This window comes from Pituophis catenifer, unplaced genomic scaffold, assembly GCF_029215685.1.
Source record: "Pituophis catenifer annectens isolate HBS135680 unplaced genomic scaffold, rPitCat1.0.hap2 SCAF_6, whole genome shotgun sequence".
Taxonomy (NCBI): domain Eukaryota; kingdom Metazoa; phylum Chordata; class Lepidosauria; order Squamata; family Colubridae; genus Pituophis; species Pituophis catenifer.
In genome coordinates this window covers 31350774-31358020 of record NW_027256886.1, presented here as the reverse complement: position 1 = coordinate 31358020, position 7247 = coordinate 31350774, and positions in this window count along the sequence as shown.

Sequence of the window (7247 nt, the reverse complement as noted above, 5' to 3'; positions counted from 1 at the left end):
TCTGGTGGCGCCACACTGGCCGAGGAGGTCGTGGTTTGCGGACCTCATGCATCTCTCTGTGTCCCCTCCTTAGAGGATTCCATATACTCCAGATTGCCTCAGCCAAGGGGCAATTCTACATCCGGACCCTCAGTGGCTTCAGATGACCGCCTGGCGGTTGAGTGGGAAACTCTACAGCGGGACCGCATCCCTTCTGACATAATTCGTACCATCCAGGCATCCCGGCGGTCATCTACCCAATGGATTTATTCCGCTACTTGGCGATCCTTTTCTTCTTGGTGTGCAACTCAAGGGTTTTCCCCTCTCCAGGCTTCCATTTTACAGGTCCTCTGTTTTCTACAGTCAGGTTTGGACAAGGGGCTGTCTCCAAACACTCTCCGGAGGCATGTGGCAGCTATTTCTTCTATCCTGACGTATAATTCGGTTCATTCGTTGTCCCAGCAGCCGCTGATCCGACGATTTCTCCGAGGAGCGACTAACCTCTGTCCACCTGTACTACATCGATATCCCTCCTGGGATCTCGCCCTGGTGCTGGATTTCCTTATGGAATCACCATATGAACCTCTTGCTTCTGTCAGCTTACATCTGTTATCCGGCAAAGTAGCCTTTTTGGTGGCAATCACTTCGGCGCGCAGAATTTCTGAACTTGCAGCACTATCCATTAGAGACGATTTATGTGTGTTTCATGGGGATCGGGTGGTCCTCAGATTGGATCCTACATTTGTGACTAAGATTAACTCTCCTTTTCATCGTTTACAGGAACTGATTCTACCAGATTTCTATCCCTGTCCTTCCAACTCATTGGAGAGCCAGTTACACACCCTGGATGTCCGTCGAGCACTTGAACTATACATCCAGAGGACTGCTGCTATTCGGCAAACAGAATCACTGTTTGTTTCCTTTCTACCGTCTTCCTTAGGTCAACGAGTTACTTCTTCCACGGTGGGGCGCTGGATCCGAACGACGATTACAACGGCATACGAACTTCGGTCGTTGCCTCCTCCTTCTAATGTCACAGCTCATTCTACCAGGAGTGCTGCGACCACGGTGGCTTGGGCTTCGAAGGCCTCTTTGGACGAGATCTTCAGGGCGGCGACTTGGACATCTCCTTCCCCCTTTATTAGACACTATAAACTAGATAAGTTCGCCTCTGCAGAGGCTGATTTTGGGAGGAGAGTGTTACACGGGGTTGCCGCTCAGGAGGGGTCTTCTGCCCAGACTGTTCCCCGCCCATGAAATGGGACAGTGATCTTTGGTATGTCCCACGTCTGGCTGCTGTCTCCATCCTCAAGGGAGAAGGGGCATTGGTCCTACCTGATACGCCCCTTCTCGTTGAGTGGAGACAGCAGCCAGCCCCACCCTGAATTCAGTCTGGTCATCCATGTCTTTGTATTATTGATTTGTTGTTTACTGTTTTTCTTTCCACACACCGAGTCTGGATTTTCCTTTGACAAAAGCTGGGAGCCCTAGCAACAGGGGGCGGATTTTAAAAGAATTCCAGGCTCAGTCCAACCTCTGACCAATGAGCACAACCCACGTCTGGCTGCTGTCTCCACTCAACGAGAAGGGGCGTATCAGGTAGGACCAACGCCCCTTCTCTCACCACTGCTGCTGCCACCACTGCTGCTGCCAATCCGTTGCCAGCACCACTGCTGCTGCCAGTCCAAGAAAGGTTGGGCACGTCTGATAATACTGCTATCTCAATTTGGATTTATTAAAAGAGGACAATTATCCTATAGTATTTGTTTGGTGACTGACATGATGGATTTAATTGTAGATTTGCTGGAATCTTCTGTAATTCTGAAAAGGCTTTGGTATAATGCAGACTGAGTTTAGGAATTGTGTTTTAAGTAGATATGGGTTTCCCTTAGTTTTTGCTTTCAATTTTGTATATTCATCATGTGCCTAAAGTTATGTTTGTCAACCCATTAAATTAAAGTGGTGCTTAAGTTTATGAACTTATGAAAGTTTATGAAGTCTTTTGAATTTTAGTATTTTTACATCATTATAATGTAAAATATGATTTGTTCGCTGCACAAATCCTAAAATTAGATAAAGAGAACCCAATTAAACAAATGAGTCAAAACATTATACTTGCTCATTTAGGTTATTGATATGTAAGTAGTTATATTTTTATTTTGAATCCCATGATAAATTACCAATATGATATAACTCATATTTGGTGAGGAAAATTTTCTATTGATATCCTTGGGCTAAAAAATGGATTCATACTTTAACCAGTTGTTTCTCTTATGATTTATTAAATGATAAATAATTTATCAATGACTTATTGATATATTGTGTCTTAATTAATCTCTAATCAATAATTGATAATATTTAAAACTTAAATGCTCAGATAAACCCATATGCTTTAAAACAGTGGTCCCCAACCTTTTTATCGCCGCGGACCAATCAGCCTTTGATAATTTTACTGTGGCCCGCTGAGCGCGCGCAGGGGTGGGGGCTTTGGGCCACACGTGCGTACCTGCGCGGGGCTCTCTTCCCTGGAGCCTTTGCGCACGGCCCAGGAGCTTTTGTGCACGGCCCAGGAGCTTTTGCGCATGGCCCAGGAGCCTTTGCGCTGCAGCGTTCATGTCCCCCGGCCGCTGCGCGGCCCGGTGCCAGGTACTCCATGGCCCGGCACCGGTCCGCGGACCGGGGGTTGGGGACCACTGCTTTAAAAGCCCCAGGGACACCTATAGTTCTAGTTTCTTTCAATAATAGTGCATTATAAAAATAATTCAATTTTATAAGATATTAACATGTAGTCTGAAGATTACATTACAGAAGTAGTGATTTATTTTTATTATTTTTATTCCACCTTTATTTTTATAGTGATTCAAAGCAGAAAAAGTATCTAATTCTGCTTCCTCCTCCTATTTTCTCCAGTTATGTATTAAAACTATAAAAGGGTTCATTTCTATTGATATCCTTGGGCTAAAAAAATGATTCATAATTTAAACCAGTTGTTTTTCTAATGATTATATTAAAGGTTTTAATAAATTGTATCATGATTCATCTCCAATGTATAGTTGATAATATATGTTGGTATATATGTATGTATGTATGTATATATATATATATATATATATATATATGTAGGTCTTTGGTTATTCGGGTCTTCTCCCACGTAAAATTGGAAGTGTCTTGGCGACGTTTCGACGAAGTCTCATTCGTCATCTTCAGGCTGGTGTTCTCGGCTTCGTGCTTCCAGGAGCAATGTGAGATCTCAGCTGTCTCTTCCTTTTAACTGCTAGTGGGGGTGTGAGCTGATTGGGTGGGGACTTGGCTGTGTTCTGATTGGGTGGAGGTGTATTCTGATTGGTTAGGGGCTTGGCTGTGCTCTGATTGGATGGGGGGTTGGTTGTGCTCTGATTGGATGGGGGTGTGTTCTGTTTGGGTGGGGGCTTGGTTGTGCTCAGCTTAGTCTGAGTTGCAGGGGGATTTGAGCTGGTGAGCTGCGTTGTTGTTGTTTGGCTTCGTGTTTGTGGCCGTGCGAGCTCTTCATGGTGGGTGTCAGTCTGCTTCATGTATGGATTGGAGGGGTTTAAAGTGGCTAATGATGCAGCTGCGGTCTGGCTTCTGGTCCTTGGTCGTGGCTCATTATCAGTGTGGGTTTGAGTCTGCTTTCTGCGTGGATATATATATATATTGCCTTTGTTCTATAACACAATAGTTTTTCTATAACTATTGCTATATGATACAAAACTGTATAGAATATATTATTCTCTCACAAAGCTTTCTTTTTCCAAGCACTGTTCGGTCTTAAATCCCTCTGGAATTTTTCTGTTTTTCTTCTCTGTTACTGGCCAGCATAGAGGGTACTTGCAACTTTCCACATTGTGCTTTTTATAATTACACTTTTCCTTGCTGTGCCTCTATACAACTTTTCCTCTGAACCATTCATTCTCTTTGAAGGAGGAAAAACACCTTATTTTATTGGTCTGCTTTACTCTGTTGGTGCTGCAAAGCTTCCAAAACACACATGTCCTCCCTCACCAGTTTCAAGGTTACAGCTTTACTGGCAACATTGCCATTCTGATGCTGGGGTGAAAGCTCAAACAGGAGGAAAAGAAGGCAGCACAGGTGCCTGCAATTTTTATGAGCAGCCTGTTCTTTCCAAATAAACACATGAATGTAATTACCCATCATTTTTACTTTCAATCAAAGCTTATAGGCCATTCTGATGGCATAGAAAAACATACTTCGAGGTAAAAATGATGTTTAGATAATAATTTTGGTCTATGACATGTTTCTCAAACATTAAATCCATAATTTTTCAAAAAAAAAAAAATCATTTTGCAGACCTATCCTTGAAAGCAGTTTGGATATTCCCAAGGGTCTCCAGTTCACAATTGGAGAATCACTGGTTTACACTATGGCACTTTCCTTTTTAAAAAAAAAAAAATATCACAATTTATTTTCAAAGACAAGTGGGATAAGGACCTCAGCAGGTGCAAAGGGTCATGTCTGTGAGACTACTCAAGCTATGATATCACAAAGTTTTCTATTTAAATGAAAAGAAAAGTGTGTTTCCATTTGTTCATAAGCATAGATTCTTAAACATGCCTAAAATGGTTTTCCAGGCTTCAGTGTTACCTGGATGAAATTTATACCCTTATCGCAGGTTGTGATGTTTATTTTATTTATTTATTTATTTTATTAAAATTTTATACTGCCCTTCTCCTGAAGGACTCAGGGCGGTGTATAGCCAAAAATAAAACCCACAACTATATGAAAGTTAAAAGACAATTTAAAAATATTAAATAATTTGGCCGAAAGAGCTAAAATAGAAACCACCCATTAAAATAGCATTTAGGCCAGCCCTGCTTGGTGAAACAATAGCGTTTTGAGGGCGCGGCAAAAGGTGCGAAGGTCGGCGATCCTACGAATCTCTGGGGGCAGCTCATTCCAGAGGGCAGGTTCCCCCACAGAGAAGGCTCTCCCCCTGGGGGTTGCCAGTCGACATTGTTTGACCGATGGCACCCTGAGGAGTTCCTCTCTGTGGGAGCGTACTGGTCGATGGGAGGCTATTGGTGGCAGAAGGCAGTCTTGTAAGTACCCGGGTCCTAAGCCATGGAGTGCTTTAAAGATGGCAACCAACACCTTGAATCGTACCAGGAAGACCACCGGGAGCCAGTGCAGCTCGTGCAGAAGCGGTGTTACATGGGAGCGTTGAGTCGCTCCCATAATCACCCGCGCGGCTGCATTCTGGACCAGCTGGAGCCTCCGGGTGATCTTCAAGGGGAGCCCCATGTAGATAGCGTTACAGTAGTCCAGATGGGAGGTGATGAGGGCATGAGTGACTGTGCACAAGGAGTCCCGGTCCAGAAAGAGACGCAACTGGTAGATCAGGTGAACCTGATAAAAAGCCCCCCCCCCAGGCACAGCTATCAAATGGTCTTCTAGGGCCAGCTGCAAGTCCAGGAGGACACCCAAGTTGCGAGCCCTCTCTGAGGGGGTCAAGGTCTCACCCCCAATAGTCAGCGATTGGACTAGCTGACTATGACGGGACGCCGGAAACCACAGCTACTCGGTCTTGGAGGGGTTGAGTCTGATTTTGTTTCTCCCCATCCAGATCCATACAGCCTCCAGGCACCGGGTCATCACATCAAGGGCATCGTTGGGGTGGCCCGGGATGGAAATGTACAGCTGAGTATCATCAGCGTACTGATGGAAATCCATCCCAAAGCCATGGATGATCTCACCCAGTGGCTTCACATAAATGTTGAACAGGAGGGGCAAGAGGACCGACCCTTGTGGCACCCCACAGACTAGGTGCCTCGGGGTTGACCTCTGCCCCCTGCCAACACAGACTGCATACAGTTAGAAAGGAAGGAGGAGAACCACCACAACACGGTGCCCCCCACTCCTAGCCCCTTCAATCGGCGCAGCATGATACCATGGTTGATGGTATCAAAAGCCACTGAGAAGTCTAATAAGACCAGGACAGAGGAACAACCCCTGTCCTGAGCCCTCCAGAGATCATCAACCAATGCGACCAATGCCGTGCTGTACCCAGGCCTGAAGCCAGACTGGTATGGATCTAGATAGACAGCTTCATCCAGGTACCGGGGAAGCTGTTGCACCACCACACTCTCAACAACCTTCACCACAAAGCGAAGGTTGGAGACTGGACGATAGTTCACTAATATAGTCGGGTCCAGGGAGGGCTTCTTGAGGAGGGGCCTCACCACCGCCTATTTCAAGGTGGAGGGGAAGAAACCCTCACTCAAAGAAGCATTAATAATCCTCTGGAGCCAGCCTCGTGTAACCTCCCAGGTGGCCAGCACCAACCAGGAGGGACACGGGCCCAATAAACATGCGTAAGATGGCGGACCTCCGAGGGGCTCGCTGTTGAGGTTGATGGGGAAAAGGAGAACTTTGGAAACGTCGGAGGCTGTTTTAGTGATCTTGAGCCCCACGTTCAGCATGCCGATGGTCTGACGGTTCGGATGTGCCATCCCTTATCGGGATTGGCCCTGGGATGGCAGAGCTACAGCGAGGAGATGTAATCGGAGTGCTGTAAGGAGGGCGGCGGCGGCGATGGCGGCCTCCACGATGACTCCACAGCTGCGGAGCCCCGGAGATCGGGCATTTCATCCTACGGACTGACTGTAGGAGGTGAAGGAGTTAAGGTGGTCTGGGGAGTCTAACTGAGCCGGATGGAGAACTGAGGGAGCCGAGGGAATCATCTATAGCGACCCAAGCTTCCCTTCGATTTGATGGTGGCCGAAAAAAAGCTGGGCTGCCGGGGGAGGGGGGGTGCGGGAAGGCGATGGACCCGGCACCCAGAGGCTCGGAGGCCTGTTGGCCGCTTCAAACAGTTATTTAGCCCAGATCTGAGGCTCGGGGTGTATGGCCCAGCGGTCAGCTGCGCCTGAAAACCCCCTACATGGACCGAGACCTGGGAAGATCGTGGCAGAACTTGCTCGGAGAAAACGGGCAGGACTATTGGGGGTGATTTGGGCCGGAACATCGAAGGGAGTTGGGGAGTGATAGAGGGGGATTTCCAATTACCATCTGGTTTCCCCCTTGGATTCCCCCCCTATGAAAATGGCCTCCCCCCCCCGTTGCTACCTGGACTCTCTATTAGGTCGGTCCATTTTTCCATCACTACTGACTCTGGGACTTTATTATCACCCTCCTGGATTTTTATGTTTGTTCTCTATCTCCTTCTGCTGCTGGCTAGTTTATTCCTGCCGCCCGATTTCCACCTTTAGGCCTTGGCTCGGGGGAGGAGAGAT